Source organism: Triturus cristatus, chromosome 7 (assembly GCF_964204655.1).
Source record: "Triturus cristatus chromosome 7, aTriCri1.1, whole genome shotgun sequence".
In the NCBI taxonomy this organism is placed as follows: Eukaryota; Metazoa; Chordata; class Amphibia; order Caudata; family Salamandridae; genus Triturus; species Triturus cristatus.
Window position 1 is genome coordinate 1720643223 of NC_140590.1, and position 12152 is coordinate 1720655374.

At 37.8% G+C, this 12152-nt stretch overlaps 1 protein-coding gene across 1 annotated transcript in view; it reads right to left on the bottom strand.

Moving 5' to 3' along the window:
- LOC146812891 (alpha-2-macroglobulin-like protein 1) overlaps positions 1–12152 on the bottom strand; it is a 216427-nt gene that overhangs the window by 76358 nt on the left and 127917 nt on the right. The gene's annotated exons all lie outside the window — the stretch shown is intronic.

Sequence of the window (12152 nt, forward strand, 5' to 3'; positions counted from 1 at the left end):
AACTGTTGTTTCATTGTTGTTTTACTCTCTCTAACTCGTCTATACCTGATATTCTGATGTTTATTGACTTATCTTTGATGATTGTTGTGAATCTATTCTCTATACTATGAACCAATTTTTGACATTCTAGTTGTATCGTACTTTGTGTTTGACCATTCATATTATGAAATAACAAGAAAACTAAGAAAAAGAATAGTGTCTGTCTTTATTATGTTATTTGGATATGATTATAATGACATGTTTAGCGTATTTCTTCACTGTAGGTTCTTGTGGAGAAATAGCATTCCGTCTTTCATTATTTAGTCCCTTTTAGCTCTACCAAAGATAAGATTCATCGGAGGACCTTTGATATTGCTAACTGTCTGACAATGACTTATCGGCCCGTCATTAGAGTTACGCTTCTGATTATGGTATAGTGGTTGGTGTGGATAGATAGCTAACAAAAATCCCCCAACGCTTCCGCTGGATCAGTTTTTGGTAGTTGCCTCAGATGGTTTGTTTAGACTAAAATACTAGGTAATAAAGAGACGGAGTTTAGAGACTGAGTTTAGAAACATGACAGATTTAAACAGTCTATGATATATGTGAGTTTGTACCTTTATGTATGCTGAGGTTTGTTGAATCTCAATGGAATTGGCGGGTCCGTCATTGACCTGAGTTCCTGTGATAAGCCTAAGAGCTGTCTTAGTGTGGCATACACTAAGCTTTATGTGCATTGTCTGCTCTTGATGCTGTACTAGGCGGTGGTCGAACTGAAAGTTACTATACAGGGAACTTAGTTGAATGAAGTGGTGGAGGTTTATTTGGGTCATTTCAGAAGCGCAACTGGGGAAGTCCTGAACATTTTCCACTTGTAAGAGGGCATAATCACGCTGGTCGAGATTGTGCTGGAGTGTAGAATTTTTTTAGAGTGCATGAAAATACTTTCGGATTTCTTTTAGTGGAGCAGACAAGCTGTTTTTATGTAGTTCGTAATTGTGCGTTAAAGACTTCAAAAGACATGGATGCTGATTTTGTAAAGGGAGGGTCAGTAGAAGGAGTGATACTGACATAACAAAAAGCTGCGCTGGTATTAGTCAGTGGTGAGAATACGTCACCAAACGTGCCGTGCTGCTATAGGTTAGTTGGTGTGAGTCGCGCTGATATTGGACAGCGTGAAATAACTTTGATTGGAAGCAGAGAAACATAACACCGAAGGGAGTTTGTAGATTTATTTACCAATACGAACTTTACAGGGTTAAGAAGAAAATCATGAAGACAATTAAATTGCTGAAAACATTGTTTAGCAAAGATCAGCCGATAGTGATTAGAGAAGGAGTTTCTATAGCTCCTGAAGGTATGCCTGCATCATTTATGGCAATAGAAAGGGGATACCATACTTGTACTTGGTTGGAAAATTGGATGAAATATACAGAACAGGATGGTAATTTGGCATCTCCAGAATATGGTACCTTTAATACCCGGATTCTAGAGAATTTGAGATTTTGAAGGAATAGTTTGAGTCCAAACCCAATTCCGATGCAGTATGTGGCTTTAGAAGACTGGGAATACGAAGCATACAAGAGAGAGGGGGGGCAGACCAAAATAAATACAAGAATACAGTGAGTAGGTATTCTGAAGCAAAATGGGATGCTTGTAAGAAAATGTGGAGAAGGGATATTGTTGAAGGTACTAAAATGTCTCCAGTTAAAGAAGTTGAAATGAGTGATGGGGGAAAATCCAAATAGAAAAAGAATAATATAGCACCACAAGAGGAAAATACAGACTTAGTGGATATAGATGAGATTGATGAGGATTTTCATAATGAATTATTGATGAACAGACCCCCACCATATCATAAGGAACAGATTAATACAAATACGATTGCAAGTGCAACAAGCATTTCACCAAGTGCTCCTTTAATTCATCTTGAAGAACATATAAATAGATCACCTGAAGTTGTGAGTCAGATTCAAAATGTAAAAAGAGAAGTAGTAAGAATGAAACCAATAACGAATGCAGAAGTTTTGTCAGTTCCAGTGACAATTGGTCATATGGTTCCAATGTATAGTGAGCAAGGACTTACCCCAGTCCATGCTTTAACAGTTCCAGGAAAGAGTAATGAAAATTATCACACAGACAATAGAGGTACGAATGAATGAAATAGTGGTATGAATGTAAATGTAGATACAGATCAAGGTGAACAATTGATTGATGTTTCAGAGAAGAATGACCAAAATGAGTTATACATCATGACCCTAAGAGATTGATGCAAGTAGAAAGGAGAATGAATACCCAGACACCTAATAGGTTAAGGAGTGATAGAAATTAAAATGTACAGAGATCTTTACGGCCATCACCAGAAGAATTAGATGATTGGATTAGAGAGATAGCTCCTGGTTGTAGTAGTTGAAATGATAACGCATGCATAGAAGTGAATACATTGAAAGGAGATTTGGAGGAGATGATTGCAGCTACAATTAGTCCAGAAAGATTTTGTAAATATCAAGAAGATGAGTTGTTATTCTTGTGTAAAAATATTACGAGAAAAGAGAGAAGCATGCATGAGACATTTGATGAAGTTGCACAAATGTATGGAGTTGACATTGAAAAGTCTAAAGCTTTACAAAAGACATATAGGTTAGATTTCACAGACAAGGATTTACAGAATATGAATATATCAGGGAGACGATTACAGATTAAAGAACTGATTTCCACATTAAGACGTTGGGTATAGTTGGATGGATGGAAAGGATGATGGGCAAAAAAGAAGGATGAAGCAAGTGTGTCAACAAAAGCTGCATTGTATCATGTAAAAGAAGCAGAAAAAAGTCAGTACCAGAAGATTTGGTTACAGCATACCCAATGAGAGAGGTACCAGGAGGTGGTTTTGTACACGTTCCTTGGTCAAGACATGGCATATTGTCATTTACGAATGATTTTCCCAGGTTGAGAGAAAAGCCTGTTGAGTGGTATAGACAAGTGGAAAGATTCATGAAGGTTTCAAAGGTTCTGTGGGTTGATTTGGAAGGTCTATATGATATTGTAGTCCCAGCAGACTTGTCGATTGAGTGTAAAATTGCTGTAGATTGGCTGAAAAGAGAGTATCCAAGAGATCCAAAAACATGAGCACCTTCGGAAGACGTCATGAAGAAATATAATCAGAGCATTACATATTTGAAAGAGAAAGTTTTCTCCAAAGGAAACAGATTGGGTGAAAATAGACAGAACTACTCAAGAATTAAAGGAATCAGTGCATGCATATGATGAGTGGCATCTTCAAGTATTTAAACAATACAGTGGTATAGAAAATATCACATTGAAAGATATGGGACACTTTGTGTATAGGTTTGTGTATAGATTGAGACCAGAGATAAGTGCTATGATTCAGCATTTGATTTGTTGGCAGAGTAAATCAGTTGACAAAACACTTCGTTATGCAAAGTATTACGGAGATGACATAGAAATGAGACACAAGAAATTGAAAGAAAAATTAATGTTTGCTCAGATGAAAGCAGCAAAGAAAGAAGGATACCTGAGTGTTGATTCACCAGATGACTTTCAGAATATTGGTCAGACTACTACTGGAATGAAAGCTGTAGTTACAAATGGCAATACGGTGACGCAAATTATCCCGATGGGTCAAGGGAGAGATAGAGGTAATTTCAGAGATAAAGAGGAATTGAAAAAGAGGTTTCCTTGTTATAATTGCAGAAAATATGGACATTGGCGTCGCGAGTGTAAGAGTCTGGTGAATAATTCAGGACAGGGAGGAAATAGTGACCAAATGCGAATACAAAATCAAAGTTATCAGGTTTAGAATCAGGATTATCAGGTGCAGACGAATCAGACTCAGATGAATAGAACACAGATGAATCAGATGCATAATCAAAGTCCACACATGCAGGTAACAAATAGAGGACAGGGTTTACAAATACCACAAGCTCCTATGCCAAATCAGGATGTGAATGGTCAAGTGCAAAAATACAGTACAAATGTGGGTTCTCATGACAATGGTCTGTTGCAGGGATTCTGCTTATGCGCAGAACTATGCGCAGGAACCCAGGCCCTCAGTGAATTGCGGTGTACCAAAAACTCACCTCAGAACCCAGAACCCCTCATCCGGCCAGCATCAGTGTCCCATTCGTTATCCGAGGTTTAGCTCGGCGGTCCCAATGTATAGACAACCCAGAACAAGCGACTTAGTATATTTCTCAGGAATGGTGGGAATCAGAAATACCTTTTCGTAATTATTCTCGTACCAGTCCACAACAGAATAAATAGAGACACGGTAAAAGTTTAAAGAGTTTATTTTATAAACCTCGTGTCCTAAGATGCAGCAGTTTGGCTAACATAAGCAGACAAACGATTAAAATCAAAACCATCAGCATAGTTACAATACCATAGAAAATGAAAGGAGCAATCATACTAAAATGACAGTGGATCTAAGCCACCTTCCTTTCTCTAACACACTAATAGTATTATTAGACTAATAAAAGGTCTCTAGGCTTGAATGGGGAACCCCATACCGTAAAGATCAGCTCAGAGAGTTCACATCACAGGATCAGCTATGCTCTGCTCCAAGGAACGCTCTTCTTCCGAATGTAATGAAAACATGTAACACTGCAATATTAAAAGCACTCGACTTTCAGGTATTTGCAGCTGCGTGCGTGTTATGGCTAAACTAGTGGGCCGATCAACCTGAACTCAACAACATGCACCGTCTAGCGACCCAGACTGTTTCTTTTACACTGTGTACAGACCAAGGTCGCTGCTCACTGTTTGGGATGTTAACAACAGACAGTTCTCATGTGAAGCAAAGTCGAGTAAGCATTTCACAATTGAATAACATGTGACTACAGTGTCGTGTGCAAAAGCAGCAAAAGCGGCAAGATGGCATTCTAACATCTAACGCGGTTATGCTAACTTAGCATTGTACATATGTAGATAACGATCTTCACTACAGGTCAAATGGGTTCAAGTGTGCAGGTGGCTTCACAATACTTAATGCAGATGGAAGAGAATGATTCAGATACAGCCCAATGATGGTGCCTGAGGGGGGAGGAAGAGTGCGTTCTTGGCGCATCTCTAGAGGTAGATCAGTCAGGGCACTATGTGAATGGCGAGTTTAATGGTAATGCCATTACATTCCTTGTAGATACTGATGCTACCCGTTCCATTGTTAGAACCATGGAAATTCCAAAACTGCCCCTCTTGGGAGAAAGTATCCAAGTTGTAAGAGTCTCAAATAAGTTAATTAAAAGACCAGTAACAAGACCAATAAAAGTTAAAATTGGCAATTTTCAAGAATTACATACATTTGTTGTGTGTGACACAAGTACAGGTAATCTGTTAGGAAGTGAATTTGTTACCTGCATTTGTAGACTTTGATTATGCATCTGATTTATCTACATTTTTCTCTATACCCTTACATCCGGATAACCAATATTTATTTTCGTTCCGGTTCGGAAACCATGTTTTGGCATGGTACCGAGTTCCTCAAGGGTACACAGAAAGCCCCTCAATCTTCAATCAGATATTGAAGAAATGCATGGAGTCATTGCTAATGCCTAAAGACTCAGTTCTTGTCCAATATATCTATGACCTTTTGGTAGCATCGAAAACAAGAGAAGACTGTGTGACAGATACAATTGCTCTATTGAACCCTTTGGCAGTAGGTGGGCATAAAGTGTCACCAGCGAAATTACAATTTTGTAAGAAAGATGTTCTATATCTAGGTCATGTAATTGAAAAGGGAATTCAGAAAGTCTCTCAAGATCGGATCAATGCTATTATGCGAATGAATCCACCAAAAACACAGAAAGAAGTACGGATGTTTTTGGGAATGGATGGATATTGCAGGCAGTGGATTATGAATTTTTCGCTGAGGTCCAAGCCATTACAGAGAATGATGCATAAAGATGTTACAGATCCAATACATCTTGTTGTCGAAGGCATGAAAACATTTCAGGAGTTGCGAGAGTTTGTGTCGAGCACCAGTATTAGGAATGCCAGATTTTGATAAAGAGTTTGAATTGTTCTGCAATGAACGTGATGGTTGTGCACTGTTAGTTCTAACACAAACTCACAGATCAGCACGAAGGCCAGTGGCATATTTTTCTGCCACATTGGGTCCGGTGGCTGCAGCATTACCAGGATGTCTAAAAGCAGTTGATGCTACTTGTGTGAGTCTTGAGCATAGTGAGTCGATTGTAAGGGGACATGCTTTGAAATTGTATGTGCCACATTAAGTTGAGATTTTGTTAAATCGAGCTCACACACAGCACCTTACAAGTAGTCGGTTAATAAAATATGAACAAGTGATACTGGGTGCTTTGAATGTAACAACGGCAAGATGTACGACTTTAAATCCAACTATGTTATTACCAACACCAGGCTGTGAAGTGGTCATGGATGAAGTTGATCATGATTGTCTGTATGTGGCTGAGTTGTGTACCGAACCAAAGCCTGATATCAAAGAACCTCCACTGACTGAATCTGATGTTGTATTGTTTGTAAATGGATCATGTTTGAGAGATTCAGAAGGAAGCTTACAGACTGCATTGGCAATCTGCACAGTGGCATATGTGATTGAAGCATCATGGTTGAAAGGAGTGAGTTCTGCACAAGTGGCTGAGTGGGTGGCTCTTAGTAGAGCATGTTGTTTAGCGAGACAATTGAAAGTCATAATATATACTGACAGCCAGTATGGCTTCGGGTGGTCCATGATTTTAGGCAGTCGTGGTCCCAGCGTGGATATTTGACCTCTCCTAGTTCGCCAATCAGAAACGGAGAGTGTGTAAAAGATCTACTGATGGCACTACACTTGCCGGCACAAATTGGGGTGGTGAAATGTTCAGCACATCGCTCTGATTGTGAATATGTCACACTAGCAAACTGATAAGCTGACATGATTACACGATTTTGTGCTTTAAATACATATTCGATTAACATGGACCAACAAATTGATCAAATTGGCCAAACAGAATGCAGGTTGATGTTCTCATCTGTTAAAACATGGGATGAGTTGAGAGAATTACAGGAAGAAGCAAGCGACTCAGAGAAAAATGGGTGGATCAAATCAGGATGTACACGCAGATCAGAGGATGAAGTGTGGATTTATACGGACGGAAGACCAGTAATGCCAGATAGTCTGTTATCACAGATGACAAGGGTCTACCATGGTCCAACACACATAGGTAGAGATGTGATGATTAGATTGTTTCGTCAAACATGGTTTAACCCCAAATTCACGGTTATTTCAGAAAGTCTCTGTCAAAGATGTGCAGTGTGTCAGCAACAGAAGGCAGGGAGAAAACAGTAGTTAGTATGGAACAAATTGGAAAATCTGCAGGTCCATTTACCCATATGCAGATCGATTTTATTGAGATGCCTCCTTGCCAGGGACTAAAATATGTTCTTGTGATTGTTTGCCTGTTTTCTTGTTGGGTTGAAGCATATCTAACAATATGTAATGACAGCCTAACAGTTGCTAAATTGCTTCTTGGAGAGATAATACCTAGGTTCGGTTTCCCAGTCTCTTTGGAATCAGATGGGGGAACACACTTTAACAATGAAATAATTCAGATGATTTGTGCAGCGATACAAATTGAACAGAAGTTGCACTGTGGCTACAGACCTGAGGCTTCAGGTGTGATTGAGCAGATGAATGGCACAATACAATCTAGATTGGCTAAGGTTTGTGCACCCACAACACTGAAATGGCCTGATGCATTGCCATTGGTGTTGATGAGTCTAAGAAGTATCCCTGACAAAAGAACAGGACTGTCCCCACATGAAATTGTGATGGGCAGGGCTATGAGACAGCCGACAGTCCCAGCAAATCAACTAATGAACATTACTGATGATTTGTTAGTGGATTATTGCAAAGGATTGGCTGATGTTGTACGTTCTGTGTCTCACTAGGTTGGAGAAGTTGCAACAACAACACAGCAAGAACAAGGACATGATCTGTGTCCTGGGGACTGGGTGCTTGTGAAAAAGCATGTGAGGAAGCCCTGCCTTGAACCACGATGGCATGGTCTCTATCACCTGATACTGGTGACAACAACAGCGGTTAAGTGTGGAAGCTTGCCAAAATAGATTCATGCAAGCCACACCAGAAGAGTCCCAAGTCCACTTGAAAGTGAAGGACTTGCTGAAGAAGAAAGACGAGAATGAAACAGCATTCAAGGCGAGATTAAAATAGAGTAGAGTGGGCACAAGATACCGGGACTGACGAAAATGATGCTGTGATTGTTACTGCTGAAAATTAAATAATCTCTGTGAACAGTAATAAAGTTAAGTGAAAAAGAGATTCATCAAGAGAGAGCACAGAATTAATTGCAAGTGATATTGACAATGAGAATGGAAAAAAGAACAAAAAAGGGAGACAAGTGGCCAAAAGGAGTAAAAAGAATAAAATACTGTGTGAATACAAAAGTTCCCGAAACAGTCATTGAAATATCTACCTAATCTGAAAAAAGTGAAACAGTAGAAAAAGAGCAAGTGAGAAGAACAAAGAGAATTGAAATAACAAATAAGAAATACAGAGCACCTGAATGGACATAAGTGGTGACTACTTCAACAAATGATTGGGAAAAATAATTTCTTTAATTTTGTTCACAAAGCAGTTGTTCTTACAAGCCACCCTAGATGAACTGGTTTTCTTTTAGAAAGGTTGCAGAAAAAGAGAGAGGAGATTTATGAAAATAAATGAATTTGAAAACGTTCTGAAGCAAAAGCTGAAGAAGAAGAGCTGAAGGAGAGCTGAAAGCTCTAAAAGGTGTGGGGTGCACAACCTAAAACGAATGTAGCAGAATCTAATACAATTTAACTTAGCAATTTTTGATTAAATTTGTGAATAATTTTTGACTAATTTTTGATTTTTAGACTGGATAGAACTAAATCTGAGACTGGTAAACAGAATCAGGGCATGTGTAGGCAAAGATGTCTTAATGTCTGTCTTGCATGTGTTATGTTAACAATGTTCGTATGGTTGTTATTAACATTTGTAGTACCATATTTTATGTTTATTAATGCTGTAAATACTACTAATAATAATGAGCATGTAACAATTAATACTAAAAGAGATCTGAAAAAAGCTCCAGACACTAATATGAAAGAATTAACTGGTAGTGTTTTACATATGTATAAATCGATTAATGATTTCTCATTAAATGTCTTCACTAAACTCTTGTACGAATATGTGGATACTATGGATGTGAGAGATTGCTATGTGTTACCTACGTCTGTGTCATAAGGGGTAACTTACCATCACCTGTCTTTAACATATGGAATTTCGTGTAGTATATTAACCAATTTATTTTATGGTAAGGAGATGTTTCGATATTTTTATTCAAACTTTGACTTAATTTTTTCAGAAGTTCCTATTAGAAAGAATATGAATACAGTGAATAGTGATAGGAATGCAGAATGCATGGGGTACTTTTTCCATTCTACTAAGACAATAGACACAGTAAATGCACATCGAAATCATCTAACTTGTAAGTTATATAGTGTAGAGATAGAATTCATTGATATAGTAGAAGAGAGGAGATTTATGAAAATAAATTAATCTGAAAACATTCTGAAGCAAAAGCCGAAAGCTGGAGAAGAAGATCTGAAGGAGAGCTGAAGGCTCTAAAAGGTGTGGAGTGCACAACCTAAAACTAATCTGGCAGAATCTAATACAACTTAGCTTAGCAATTTTTGATTAAATTTGTGAATAATGTTTGACTAATTTTGATTTTTAGAATGGATAGAACTAAATCTGAGACTGGTAAACAGAATCAGGGCATGTGTAGGCAAAGATGTCTTAATGTCTGTCTTACATGTATTATGTTAACAATGTTCGTATGGTTGGTATTAACATTTGTAGTACCATATTTTATGTTTATTAATGCATACCTATGTCTGTGTCAGAAGGGGTAACTTACCATCACCTGTCTTTAACATATGGAATTTCGTGTAGTATATTAACCAATTTATATTATGGTAAGGAGATGTTTCAATATTTTTATTCAAACTTTTACTTAATTTTTTCAGAAGTTCCTATTAGAAAGAATATGAATATAGTGTATAGTGCTAGGAATTCAGAATACATGGGGGACTTTTTCTATCCTACTAAGACAATAGACACAGTAAATGCACATCAAAATCATCTAACTTGTAAGTTACATAGTGTAGAGATAGAATTCATTAATACAGTAGAAGATAGACGTAGACGTTTTACACAGTAGAGAACCGCCATGGGCACATAAAGAAGGTAATTACAAACAGGGTGAGACTTCTGCTGCAATGACTCTGGATTGGCCTCATAGAGGGAAACTTTTGCTTACTAAGGAAGAAGACTTATTATAAGAATTATTTTGTTGGTTCCAGTGAATGTGAACATACTTTTCTTATAACAGGGGGTTGGGGATTAAGAGGTGGTACTGATCCTGTATTCCCTGGGGTTTATTATGTGTGCTAGAAAAATGTCTACTATAGGTTGCCACCACATTGGTATGGGTGTTGTTATATGGGTATAGTTTTTCCAAACATTTACCATGTTGGTAAAAATCATGGAACCAATTAAAAAGGACTAACACGGTATAAAAGGGGTTTGAGTGCTGCAGAAATTGTGGGAGATATTTTTGGAGCATTGATACCTTCAGTTGGGGTGATTCTAAATAGATTAGAAAATTGTCTACAGTGGTTGATCGTTTATCAACGGATACTGCTGGTGGGTTCTTGATGGTCGACACAGAAATGGTTGCTATGAGAACTATGGTTTTACAAAATCGACTTGCCCTAGATATATTATTGGCAAAAGAGGGCAGAGTCTGTAGTATGCTGAAAATTCAACAATGTTGCACATATATTCCTGACAAAAGTAGAGATCTAGAGGGATATATCAACAACATTACTAAATTACATGATTATTTGGTAGAACTGAAGGTTGACGGTGCTTGGGAGAAACTGAGCAAAGGTTTCTCTTCTATAGGTACTTGGTTTTCAACATTTACTAACAGCTTATTAGGGAGAATACTAACACCTATAGTTGCTGTTGCTACTGGCATACTAATGGTATTTTTGCTTTATAAATGCTGCAATAATAAAACAACAAAATGCAAAACGGAGAGCGAAAAAAAGGGAAAGAGAAGATATAGAAAAGGAGGATCGAAAGTGTGCTTCTAATAATACAATGAAAGATTTAGAGGGTGTTAAATAAAACAAATGAGAACAATGGAAACTGCATTCTGAAAAATGTTACCAGATAGTAATCTGATAAGGGTTGTTGTGATGGTTTGGAATACCATCAGATGGGGGATTAATGGAGCACGCTTTTTTAATACAAAATCTGCTGGATGAATTCCCCTCAAATGCATGTATTTTAATAATATATGCAAAACAACTAATATAACACGAGAGTGTATAACAATGAGAAATGTGCATAAGGCACGAAAGTTGATTTTCCGAGTTGAACAATGATGAGAATAAAGCTAACTGATTGTTATTCTGTCTTCCTAACTGCAGAAAAATAGACGACAAAGAAACAGCTTTTATTCTTCGTGAAATTAGTGTAGATTTTTAGAAATAATTCTCTTTTGCTATAATAAATGTAGGCCTCAGCAAATGTTTGTTAGAGGATGTGCTACCGTGCTCCTGTGCTTTCTGCCCATGATGAAAAAGTATCTAATACTTCCCTAGAATGTAGAAAACTGTATAGTTCTTTCCTGTCTAGGCGAGAATTGTAGATGGCATGAATGTAACTATTGCTAGATTTACTATACAAATGTATCTAAGTTCTTCCTTCTTCCTCTCTTGAAAGTTGTACAAATTTTAGACAAAGAGTGTTTAGAAATAAGAGTTAGGTCATTGTCAGAAGACAGCCACACAATCATGGTTAGCCAATACAAATGTTTGTAGAGAGTAGAGAAAGCAACATTTTACCTGAAGAAAGGAAGTAGCATACTATAAAGATTCTTATGGGAAAGTTCTCCTCGGCTCGTCGACAGAATGGTGACCTGTCCTGCGGTCGTGGTATGCTGCATGCCGTGCTGATTCCTGATTTCCTGGCTAACAGATCCTACTGCTCCTAAGAGACTTTGCACATCATCAGCTGATGGTGCTGCCTTTGCTATACTCTAACAGCCGTGGAGTTAACCTTTCAAACTATTTGCACGCTG